We start from the raw sequence: 13,406 nt of genomic DNA, 5'->3' as shown, positions 1-13,406 counted from the left end.
AATCAGTTGGTCTATTCATAGTTTCATAGTTTCATAGTAGCTAGAGTCGGAAGGGACCTAGGTAGATCATCTAGTCCGACCCCCTGCCTTGGCAGGAAAGAGCACCGGGGTCAGATGACCCCGGCAAGGTGCTCATCTAACTTCCTTTTAAAAATCCCCAGGCTAGGAGCCTGCACCACTTCCCCTGGAAGCTATTAAACTTCTATACCAGATCTCCTCCTGACTCAAGTTAGGTTACAGTCTCTCAGCATTCCAGGCACATTTGTGGCCCTCAACTAACCCCCTTTTCAGGGTGGGAGGGCTAGCTTTCGTCTGCACTTGTTTGCTTTAGCCAAACTGAGCTGTCACAGAGCTGAGGCAGCAAAGCCTGTCTCCTGCCTGTGCCTGTAAGCCAGGCCAGGCAGAGGAGTGGAGGAAATGGAGGCCCCCCACCTCAGGCTCCCCAGAGCACTGGGGTGGGGGCTGTCTTTCCTGCTCACTGACCCAGCACAGCTTCTTTCACAGATCTACCCCTCACCACAGTTAGCAGTCAGGGGGGAAAGAGGGAAAAGAGGGAAAGTGGAGACCCCTGCCCTGTCCCACCCCTGAAGCCAGCCAAAACACCTAGGGGGCACACAGTGGGGGTTCCAACCTCCCCTGCTTACTGGCTCAGTGTGGCTTCTTTCCCTAGGCCTGCCCCCTGCCAGCTGTTAGTGACTGGAAGGAAAGAGGGGAAAGGGAAGAAAGCAGAGGCCCCTGTCCCTGTCCCCCCCAGACCCAGCCAAAACAGCATGTGGTGGGGTCTTTTCTCTCCTCTGCTGACTAACTCAGCATGGCTTCTTTACCCAAGCCATACTGGGCCAGTCTGCAGGGGAGGGGGGAAGACTCCACCACATACCCTGCCCCCCCAAGCTATTCTGGTTGGGTCGGGGTGGTGGGGGAGAGGTGGGGGCATCTGCTTTCCTCCCTTTCCCCACCCCAGCAGCTAACAGCTGTCAGGGGGTCAACCTGGGGAAAGAAGCTCTGCTGGGACAGTCATCAGGGGAGGAGGAAGCCCCCACTGTACACCACCACCAGCTGCTAACAGCTGGCTGCTAACAGCGGTAGGGCGGTGGGCCTGGAGAAAGAAGCCAGGCTGTGCCAGTCAGTGGGGAGAGGGAAGCCCCCATCATGCACCCTCCTCCCTAGCTGTTCTGGCTGGTTTTGGGAAGGATGAGTCCACGTGGCAGGGGCCTCTGCTTTCTCCCCACTTCCCCACATCATTGATGCTGGCAGTCAGCAGCTGGTGAGAGGCGGGGTTCAGGAGGGATTTTGTGTGTGGCCCACCAGTCAGATGCATCTGGCTACCCTTAGCAGTCTATGGCATCCTGGGAGGAATGAAAGAGTGCCTCCAGTCTGCTGGCCTTGGCCAGTGCAGGCATATGCATGTCCCTCCCCCCACCCACCTCGACTAAAGGTTGACTGTGCATTCTCTGTGTTCCTGATCCATTCTTCTATGCAGGTTAAAGAAACCCATGAAGGTTTGACTGATTCTTTCTCAGGCTTTTTAATTGTCTGTACCTAGGATTAGTCCTAACAGATTAAATTTATCTGCATCTAATTTTACAGTTTAGGAGGGGTGTTAGTTGATTTATCCAAATTAAACAGCTAGTCAGTGGTAACACCAGGTATCTGTATTCTGAAACCCATCAACTAGATCTCACTCTGTCTAATATATATCCCAAATAATCATATTTAGACAAAACCTTGCCCCAGAATATTATGTTATAAATAATAAATAGAGTACAATAAAACATAGTTCAGACACTAACTAGTGGTCAGTTCTCTCATTTTTCCATTCCACTTTTCCACAACCCTTTCTAGGGGTCAGCCTACTTCACAAATTTGAATTTCTGAGAACTCCCTTATCAGCAAAAGTTATTATGCAGATCACACTGCTGCCTGGCATTTGAAGACTGTTAGATTAGAAACTTTGTTTTGGCAAGCACTTGCTTTCTTCAAATGCCAGGCAGCAGTGTGATCTGCATAATAACTTTTGCTGATATTTTATTACATACTACGTTGACTCCCCAGTCTATTTTGTAATACTTTCCTAGTGGTGCACAAGAAGAAAGCAAGTGCTTGCCAAAACAAAGTTTCTAATCTATTTTGTAATACTTTCCTAGTGACCACAAAATAGGGTTTTCCCTATTTGGACTGTTAATAGATGCTTCAAGGATGATGCATAGATCCTTATCCCACTTGAACCACAAACAAAGCTCCATGTAGGTGCTGTGGAAACTGCTGACCCATTTTAGGCAGTAAAGGGGAGGTCCACTTGCAAGTGTGCTCTTCTAAAACAAATTTCTGGAGAAATGATCTCCTACTTGGTTGTTCTAGACAAGGGAGTTCTCAGAAATTCGAATTTGTGAAGTAAGCTGACCCCTAGAAAGGGTTGTGGAAAAGTGGAATGGAAAAATGAGAGAACTGACCACTCAATCCAGAGGACAATGATCAGAGTGAAAAATCAAACAAAATATATCTATGTAACATACCATTTTCAGTTGTCAGAATTATAGAGATTAGAAATAAAAAAGCTCAGATAATCTATCTCAGTGCCAATGCAACACTGGCTCCTACAGGATACATACTCCGTGCAATACAAGACAAAACACAGGACAGTGACAGTGAACACTACATTAGCCGAAAAAACCATGAAGCTGATAGCAACCTTTTTTTTTTTTTTTTTTGGCACCGGTCCTGGAAGCACTGCTATACCAGGTCAATGCATGGAGTGGACGGAGCACGCTCCGGTTCCACCAACCAATACCAAAAAGAATTTGCTCGACATGAGCGAAATGTGGGGAGAAGCTGCAGGGCCTGGATAAGAGCCCACAAGGAACAGAGCAAAGTTGCTGATAGCATTTTTTTTTTTTTTTTTTTTCTGTTTTTTTGCACCGGTCCTGGAAGCACTGCAATACCAGGTCAATGCATGGAGTGGATGGAGCACGCTCCGGTTCCACCACCCAATACCAAAAAGAATCTGCTCAATATAGACCTCCTATGGAGGACATATCAGAGACAAGTACCCTGGGGAGCTCGCCTACGTGGTCACGCTGCTTCCCCTGCCAGGTAAGTCACTGGCCAGTTCAGTCCAAGCTACTGATAGCAACCTACCACAAAGACAGGTTAGTGGAGCCTATCTGAATAAGATACGGTAATGGCCATTGCTCTCACTCCTCCTCAGCTCTAACTCTTTTTAAAGCCATGGTGAGCCACTACTCTCAATCCATTTCAACTTTCTTTTCACCCCCACAGCTGAGCTGCACCTCTCTTTACCATTAACAATCATTCCTGGGGTTTTTTTAACCAGCCTTAAATATCTGGCAAACATGGAATGGGGCGACCTGCACAGCTTACCCAGAATCCCTCTGTTGCACCCTTTCTCAGTGTGGTGCATTAGTGCATCCCTGCCCTCCTTAAGATGGAGCCAGACCAAGCTGCCCTGTGCCTCATCTGCTTATAAATTTTTGGAGGATCGTAAGACTTGTGAGAAGAACACCTGGTTCCAGTCATGACTAGGGGCTAATAAGCACATGGATCCTTTGTGAAGAGTATCTGAGGTATACACACATACTGAGCAGTGCTGAGCTGTTTTGAAATACTGTTGTCTCTATGGGGACCCAGCCCAATGAACTATATGGTAAATCATGAGCCTTTTGGCTTTGGATTAATGTCATGCATAGTACCTGAGCTATATCTTGCAGCCGTTACAAAAGAAGTAAACTTCATCAATTCTGGATGATCATCTATGGGTACCTGTAGTAATTTTCCTCTATGCAAATTACTAACAGTATGTTTATTTCAAAATCAGTGTTTTCAGATTTGCTCTTCACTTTCATGTGTTCACGGAGAGCAGGGTCTGACAATAAGGAAGGGGCTACAGAGGAAAGGGGGTGGAACAGAAGGCAAGGGGGGCATCTGACCCCCCTGGATTTACCTTCCCTGCTGTAGCAGTGGTAGGGGATCATCTTATATTCAAGGTCAATACAGTCATCCCTAAGACTAAACTGTACACACCATAACCCTATTGATCCTTCTGTCCCCCACACCTCTTGCCCTCCTGTAGTTTTTCCTAAGCACTGGCTTAAAAAGTAAAATAAAAATGCTACAAGTCAAGGCTGAAATACAGTAAATAATGATATATTCTTATACAACTAGCAGTGTTAAGGGGACCAAGCACTGTTTTGCTAGGTCCTATGGAAATACAAAACAAACAAGTGATTGCAATACCACAGAGCAAACAATTTACTGTGTATACATGAGAAGAAACTTTAATCAGTGGCTTTAATCAGTGTTGCCAACCCTCATTTTCATAAACTCTAAACTTTATCTTAGACAGCTACCGCATAAAATGGCTTTCACCTTGGTATCTCACATGTTCAGACAACATGGCCAGGGATAACCCTAAGAATTCTCTAAGTTACTTTTAAACATGAAATGAAAATAATTACTTAAAGTATATAAACTAGGCCTGGAATGTTTTTCCTTCTAAAAGAAAAAACTATCTAAAGTGACACTGTCAACACAAAGAACCAAAGCTTTTCTGAGCAAGTGCATATCCTATGTCTAAAAAATTATTTTTTGATCTGACAAGAGATTGACACTCCCTTTGGTTCTCCACTCAACCTACTCCACTATTCCCTTCTATTGGCTTAAGTTTGTTTCTCTAAACAACACCTGAAATGACACTGCCAACTATCCATTCAAATGACTGAATTTGGGCTCATGGCCCCCTTTCACATAACAGAGCAATCATTATTGAATAACTATTTAAGTAGGATTTTTCCAAGAAACACTGGTGGTACTTACTTAAAGATGATGTGCAATTGCAGAAATAAGAAAAATATTTAATGAAGTTGCCTCCTTTTTATTTACTGCAGGCTGAGTTTGGGCTTGTGATTGTATAATATGATTTTCTAAATTGACAAGATAGTGATGTCTTAGCTGCTGTTCCCATTAATTATGAGCCATCAGGCACACCTGTAAGTACTGGAAATTAAAAAATGAGCAATTACAGCACAAATGAGGCAGGAACTCTTAATGCTTACTGAGCCAAACATCACTACCAAATTAATTAAGGGATTAAGGTTTTGAGTATATTACATGACAAGTGAGAAAAAATAATGGTACCTCACAGAGCAGGGATCTTTGCTAATCAGTTGCCTGCATGGCCGTAGGTAGGCATCTTAGGTAGGGAGCTCCTCAAGGAACTGTTCCAACTCACTGCAGCTGATCTGGTTTAAACCCTCTGTTTACCTGACTTGGTCCATCATCAAACTCTCTTTCTCTCTCTCTCCCTTTCTGTGACTATTGCCTGGTCACTTTCAGAATGGCCCAAAAGTTTCCTCCTGTTACCTGCCTTTTGTGACTTCCATCCCATCAACACTAGATTGGGTGATTTCGCATGTGCTTTTAGCCAGCACTTCTCTGCTCTGCCTTCCCTGATACAGTTGTTGATTCTGTCCACACTTCACTTTCATCCACCCCAGAGGCATAGCTAGCTATTTCAGCACCTGGGCAGAGGGATAAAGGAAGAACTGTGCTGAGCAGTGGAGAGGAAAAGGTGGGCCACAGTTTTACCTTCAAAGCATGGGCTGACCTTACTCTGGTTTCTGCTGCTGTGAGGCAGGCATGGGTTTCTATGGCTGTGGGAGTACACATCAGCTGCAGCAGCCCTGCTTTCTCACCCCTAGTTACACTACTGTTCCACCCTTGAGTCTTTTTTCCACCTGCCCCAGCACAGCTGCAAGTTCCCAACTGTGTCCCCAGATTGCTCTTTTGCTGCAGCACAAGTTAGGTGAAAATCCCATGATCTGGCTAACTTCCTCCACCCTCTAATCAGACAAGAAGAGTCCTGCATCCTAATTTTGCTATTTCTTCAGAGGTCTCATATGTCATTTTTTAACAGAACCCACTTCCCTGTAAGCAAATGCTTTCAAAAGAAGCAGGACAATCATCCAGGTCTGACTTTTTATTTTTCAAGACTTTTTCCAGGCTCCTGATGGTGAGGCTACAGCTGGTGTACTGCCTGGCAATTTCCAGTGAGATCTGAACTCTCTCTCCATTAAATCCTGGCCCAAACACTGAAAGCATCAATGCCTGTCCCTCTGTCTTTTTTGTGAATACTGGACAGAGTAGTAAAGAATGATGAATAAAGCTGGATTTGGAAAACTCTGCTGACTCAGCACTGAACATGTGCAAATATGGTGGCCACAAAATGTATTTAAAGGTGTTGAATACCTAGCAGCCAGCTGATGTGGTTTCCATTGACTACAACATTAATGATCAGCAACACTTTAACACTGAATTAATCTAGTGTGCTGCATGATTTTTATCTGCATGGTCCTACCTTCCAGTCATACTTTTACTTCCATTATCTCAAACATATTGAAATTAAAAAAACCAAAACATTTATAATTAAATATAGAAAGTTAAGGCTGTGACCCTAGGGACAGGTGATGACTCCAGAATTTAAGCTCAGTAAGTTCTACAGAATACAACAGCTTCCTCCACCCGATATATGCTTTAGTGTGGAAGCCACAATAGAGAACTACTGTGGCAGTGTGGTTCATGATCTCATGTTTACCTTGAGTGGTACAAATTGCCAGGCCTGGTCCAGTTTCTAAAATATCTTGGGAACTTTAGGAAGTAACATATAGATGTGTGTCAAATGCCCACTTCATTTAATGCAGAGCTTCATCTGACCAGAATTGATGTATACAATATTCAATGATAGGGTATAAAAGAGGATCACCTCTTTGTCAGAGGAGAATCTGGTTGATCACTGCAGGGTCTATTTCAGTCCAGAACTTGGCCACATATGTTGCAAACTTCCAGTCTTCAGAACATCCCTTAAACCAACTTCAGACAGGTTCAGTTGAGACAAAGTCTAAGTGACCTGGCAGTTTGTGGCTCTTTGAGATCTTCAGGACACCCCAAGGGGGACTTTCCCAATTATGATACTCTTCACTCTTATAGGATGCTTCACAAAACCAGATATAGGTACAGAAGGGCACTGGGGAAGGGTTAGGGCACAGGACATTTCTCCCTTGATCCAGGGAAGGTGAGAAAAGGCAACAGGCACACTTAAAGATAGCGGTACTTGATTACTAATTAAAAGGATTATGTACAGGAGCTGATCCAGAGAGGGTACACTGGTATACTTGCACCCTGCTTTTGATTCCTGCTCCAAGAAAAGTTTAAAACCAACTGCCTACTAATGGCAGTAGACTTTCTAGTCAGGCACTTCATGGCTCATTGTAATCAACCTGATCCCTTCTAAACTCTAATTCCATGGGTGCTAACCACCCTCTCTTTTTTAATGGTCTTGATGTTTCACTAATCATGCTGTTCTTTGTTTTGCAATGTTGTTGTCTCTTAGCTGCTCCTGGTAATGAAGCTCCTATTTCACAGCCCTGCAGATGGTTTTTAACTATTTCCAATGATGTTATATTTGTTTGTGCTTCAATCTGAAACTGAATCAGACAGCTATAGGCCCTTAGAGTATTAGAAAAATTTCTGGTTTATTTTTATCTGGAGAAAAATATGTGTTGTTTAATATGTGATGATGCACCTCAACATCTGCACCACTCTTTTCATAATGCTCTAGATCTGCCCATGATTATATATATATATATATATATATATGGAATAAATCTCTGGCAAAGGAAGACTGTTCCCTAACTCCCTGTTTCTGTGCCCAGAATGTGAAATTTTGAAGGCATATTTTTTTCATGTGCCTTTCATTGTTATTTATTTTTATTAGATTACAGGCTGCAAGTGTGTTCAGGATATGGGCAGCTCAACTGGTTTTCGGGAATCTTATACAGTGTGTGTGAAATGCTCTCTAACAGGAGACATTAGAACAATTTTCTTGAGCAATCTGTGGGGAACCAGAGCCTAGGCCAAGTGCAATTTTTACTCCGTCAGTCTTTTGGATTTCACTCCCCTAAATGCAATTTCTGTATGATGAAACTTGCTAGCAAATGTTTAAGCTCATCCCTCAGTGAAAACAGCAAGCTATAGTGGCTTCCATAGTGTATATCACTTTATAGAGACATTCCCTTAAGAAACATGTAAACTCATCAAAATCACTGCTCATCAGAATCATTATTCAAACTCACCTTCACATTGCTGCTGTTGCTAATGTCTGTTCTCCGAGTGTTGAATGAGCTTCCATACTGACTAACCAGGAATACCTTTAGAAGAGACTCCTGAACTGGAAGTATGTTCAGTCAGCATGTAGATACAGAAATGACATGGTAAACAGGTTCTACCTGGTCAGAATGGTCTCTTTTGCCTATCTGTACTAGTTTTGTTAATTGTACCCATGGGAGGCCCTGAAACTTTGCCTGTTCTGTTTAAATGTCCTTAAATGCAGTTTAAATAATTATTCTGCATGCGCTACATTGAGAAGCTCTTATTCATGTTTAATGAAATAAGATGGATTTTGCCAGAATGAAGACTGAAAAGAAACTTTAGTAGGACCTCAGAATTTGGCATTTACTGAGTTCAGTCTTTTAAATTATCAGCCAAACAAGAAATAGATATTCCTTATTATTGCTAAAACATGATTGGTCTAAGTGACTCAATCACCATATTTCATGTTATTGTGTACTGTCAAATACAGGAGAAAGTCTGTCACCATATATACTTCTAAGGCAAATGCTTATCAACATAGGCCCATTCCAGAACTCCATATATACCCAGTCCAAGATTCCTGTTTATCAGAAAACTTGAAAATTCAGTGACTTTGGCCATACTACAGCAGTAATTTAAAAAAAGTTCTTTTTCCGTATCCATGAAGAATTATAAATAATATATGAATCATGTTTCTTGGACTCTCTCCATATGAACTCTTGTCCAATAATGAAACAGATTCAGTTATGTTGTACCCTTCTTCACCAGCAAGCCTTATACTTCATCTTAACTGTACCTTTTTAAAAAAAAGAATGAGGTTCTCTGTTTAATGGGGATTTCAGTCTCTTCCTGGAAAATGTACATCCTCAGTTGCTGCTTCAAACGTCTTTTATAAAATATGATATCAAAGGCTGCCAAATGGTCTGGAAGAAACATCAGTCAGGTCCATGCTAAATGCTGACTGATAGTAATAAAGTAAATCAAATAAAGTATGGCTAAATTTGGCTTCACTTGAAGGTTCAGGACAGATAGTAAGTACAGAGGCTGTTAAGACCCAAAGCTTTTTTTGACCAAGTACCTATCCTAAGTCCAAAACATAATCTTTTGATTTGACAAGCAGTGATTGACACTCAGGTTGGTTCTCCATTGAACCTGCTTCAGTCTTACTCCATGTTGGCCTAATTTAGTTTCTTTAAAGTACACTCATCATTCAATCAAATTTCCCTGGATGCTGAATAAGATTTTATTCAAAAGATTAATTTAACACTAAGACATGATTTATATTGAATTATCAGGTTAGCTAAAGCTGCTTCTGAAGTAACAGGGGCAATAACATCTGTTTTTTAAAACTGATTTGTCCCAAAACCTTAGCTTAGCCAAAGTGTGAAGATTTGAGATATCTTTGTACAGCTTATAAATGTATTTAATACTAGAGACTCCTTATGGATAACTTTGTCTGAATGTACAGATTATCTACTGTCTCTGCTCTCAATTTACAAATTTGACTGAAATTCCCAGGATGTGGGCCCAACACAAATAACCAAGAGTTATTTAATTTTGATAGTCTTCAATTCACATGGAAGCTCCCATCCTATTCAAGGGTCCAGCTTTCCAAGTGTAAATCACAAAAGGAAGCAATTATGCAACAGAACACCTGCTGGGATATTTTGATTACTGATGAGGTTGATGCCCACTTGGCAGACGAGACTGGATGTTATCAACTACATGGGGGAAAAAGAGAGGAAGCAGATGTAGAAAAGTAGAGGTGCCTCAACTTGAGGTGATGAAGTACAGAAATAAAGGAAGGCTCCTTAAAAGGACTTTCCTGTATGCCCAAAGAATGCTCAAAAGAGCACAAAACAATCACAGATGCTTTCTGTGCTTGAAGAAGGGTGTTTGTACCCAAAAGCTTGCATTGAAGAATTTTTCCAACTATTTTAGTTGGTCTAGTAAAAGATATCACATTTACCCAAAGAACCTTGTCTGCCATCAGTAGTAAGGGATATGTACAGGCAACACCCACTTAATGCTGTTTTACTTATCACTAATTCTCTATAATGCTCATTTTAAATTGATACATGATTTCACTTAGTGCTCAGCAAGTTTCATTACAACTTGCTAGATGGCCCACTGAGGTCCCTTCCAACCCTAGAATCTATGAATCTATAAACCCTCACGGTCACCATCTTGGGTCATTAAAACAATTGTGGTCGCCTTCTTGGGTCATCAAATACTTTTGGTTTCACTTAACACTTGTTTCGCTGAATGCTCGGTTTTACAGGAAGCAATTAAGAATGCTAACCGTGGGTTGCCTATATAGGGAAGGGATATATGGCTCTCTGAATATTGTATTTCTTGTACTAGCTAAAAAGTATGGTAACTATAGTGTATTTCTTGTGCTCACTAAAGGTTTTTATAATGCCTGTACAAAGTCCAGTTGTCTGGTTGTCTTTTTGCTGCCACTATCACACATTCCTGATGAGGTAAAGTATAAACCCAGTATAGCAATAAAATTAGAGGCCTGGAAAAGGAAATGTCTCAGCTACTGAGGAATTGGGAAGTAAGTGCTGGTACATGGAAAGAGACCCCTCTGGAGTCCACTAGATCAAGGTAAGCTTAAAATATGCACTGTTTAGCATGCCTAGCTCTAAATGTAAACACAGCTGCCTGGTGAGCATCCAGTTGGAGGATTGTGTGACAACAGGTTTTCTTGTTTAGCCCTGTCACTTGATACTGATTTGTTTCTAACAGTTCTAGTGGTCAGGTCAAAATAAATAATACCGAGAAGAAGGAATGGGTTGTTATAGGTCAGTGACAGCTTTACCATATTTGGGAAATATATTATCTGAATTTATGATCTTCAGGAGAAAACCTTGCTTCACTTACAGTTTTTCCTACTATATTTTTCAGAATTCATTAGCAGCTACAGCCAAGCACTCTTCCTTTCCTTGTAACATATACAACTTCCAAGATTTATACGCTACTGCATCCCTTTACTTGTCTCTTAAGTCTGATATACATGTCAGATAACCTGTGTTAGCATCTGCTTATACAGTTCACCTGACATTTTAAACATTTGCAAAAGACAATGTCAACCCATTCCAAATAAATCTCAGTTGTTGTAGCTCTTTTTTGTCTTTCCTCATAAATCCCTAATTATCTTCTACACTAGCTCTAATACATTTTTTTAGAAACTATTTCTGGTAGTTATCATCCAGAATTAAACGATTTTCAAAGACTGGCTATACCAGAGGCAAAAGGAGGCCTGGAGAACTACAGTACCTTCCTGCTCCATGACAGCTGTATGTATGAAGTCTCAGACTGAACTGCCATATATGCCACATTGTACACTCAGAGTCAATGGGTGCATCTACATGTGCATATTAATGCAAAGCAATAAACTCCAGTGCTTATTGCATTGGAGTCCATTGCTTCTAGACACATGTTTACACATGCACCTGGGATCGTAGCACCCTGAGCTGTGTTGGACTAGTTCCAGCTAGCAGGGAGCCTGGGGGGTTAGCATGCTAGTCTGGGGCTGCTTTAGCCTGGCTTAATGTGCTGCAGAGGGACTGGCTGGGGCACAACAGTACTTCAGTATGGGGCTAACCAGCAGGCAGACCCTGAACTAAAGCACCCTCATGCCTTGGCCAGTCAAGACAGCATCTGCACATGTGCTGCTGAGGGTTTTTTTACTCCACAGCAACTAATTTACTCCTGCTGTGGAGTAAATTAGTTTACTCTAGACTAATAGGGGTGCATGTATTTCCTACCTATGGGGACTTTTTACCATCTTGTACCATCTACACTTTTCCCAGAGCCTGACGAAGGGGCTTTGATCACGAAAACTTGCAGAAAAGGACAATTTTCTTGCCATTTTCCAGCTGGTCTAATAAAAGGTATCATTTTGGAACCAAGAGTTCTAGTTTTTTGTATGTCTTTTTGTCTCAGACCAACACAGCTACCAAGTACACTCCTATATAGACACGTGACACTTACTGTGCAACTAGTCAACTGCACAGTAAATGTAACATGTAGATGCACCTACTTTATTATTTTATTACTTCACACTTTACTACTCTTACATATCTTCTGGTATTTTTGTTGTGTCATTTTTCAAGATTATCAGTCTCTTTGAATATTTGTGTTTAAATTCGTTTTTCAAAGATTACTAGGATTACCTTTTCCCACTAATTTTATTAATAGGGTAAACCTATTAGACAGCTCAGAATGTCACTTTTCCTCTCTCTTTTACAAGACCTCAATCTCTGAAGAATTAATTTACACAACTGCTTCCGAACAAATAATAATTTATTGTTCTAGCAGCCAAACCTGGCTGCTTTTGGGATTATAGTATATTAGCATACCCATTCTGAGCTGGCAGGGGTTGAAGTAGTACAAGAGCAACACACTGGCCTATCAAAACTTTTCAAGGTCCCTGTGGCTTTCAGGATTATCTAAATGCTGAGCATGATGGTAATATGCATAGTCTGCAAGCACAAAAAAATACCAATTTTTTTTGTTCAGCTGAATGAAAACCATCTGCTCTAACACTGAATTTTAACACTTGCTGCTAGCAGTAATCTTGTTCCTTTCCTTGTGAGGACGGAATGAAATATTAAAAATATTCTCATTCAAACAGCAAATCTTCCACGAACAAAATAAAAATGACTTTAAATCATGGCATTCTGTCCCATTTCAGGAACGCACTTTACCTGTATGCTTAACAATAAACGCAGTTTTAAGTCTCTTTGAAGTGCTAAGCTTAATCATGTGCTTAAGTTTTTTCCTGTATGGCAGCCATAGGCATTAATAGCAGTGAAGCTCTTCAAGCATGGGCTTCGACAACTAAGTAAATACCCAATGTCACAGACAGGCTTATCCAGCCTGAGCTGGAGCTCCCCCATGCTGCTGTTTCATTTCTGTTGGCACCTATGCCAGCCTTGGTATGCCTATATGTGTAGCACTTCCACCATGGACTTTAATACAGACACAGTCCCTTAGAAACAAAACAAGTGGTCAGTAGCAGGAAAATGAGCCAGAGCTCCACAACTGGCTTAGTTCTGAAACAAGATTAAAGGATCTTGGATACATGTATGGAGGACAAACAGAAAGGGGAGTTCTGGCTGCCCAGTAATAGGGTGCAATGTGTGGAGTTATGCCTGCTGCTCCCAGGCTGTAGAGCAGTGGTCTCCAACCTTTTTAAGCACAAAATCACTTGCAAGGAGCTGGGGCAGAGCCGCGAT

General features: G+C 41.7%; 1 protein-coding gene and 1 pseudogene across 3 annotated transcripts in view; both read right to left on the bottom strand.

Annotated features, from left to right (window-relative positions):
- Window positions 1–13,406, bottom strand: part of RIMS2 (regulating synaptic membrane exocytosis 2) — an 899,878-nt gene that overhangs the window by 55,187 nt on the left and 831,285 nt on the right. The gene's annotated exons all lie outside the window — the stretch shown is intronic.
- On the bottom strand, window positions 2,906–3,060 carry LOC149869529 (U2 spliceosomal RNA; annotated as a pseudogene).

Source organism: Crocodylus siamensis, chromosome 3 (genome assembly GCF_052110815.1).
Source record: "Crocodylus siamensis isolate JL-2025a chromosome 3, ASM5211081v1, whole genome shotgun sequence".
Lineage (NCBI taxonomy): Eukaryota > Metazoa > Chordata > Crocodylia > Crocodylidae > Crocodylus > Crocodylus siamensis.
The sequence above is the reverse complement of the archived record's forward strand: the minus strand, read 5'-3'. Positions and strand labels throughout refer to the sequence as shown.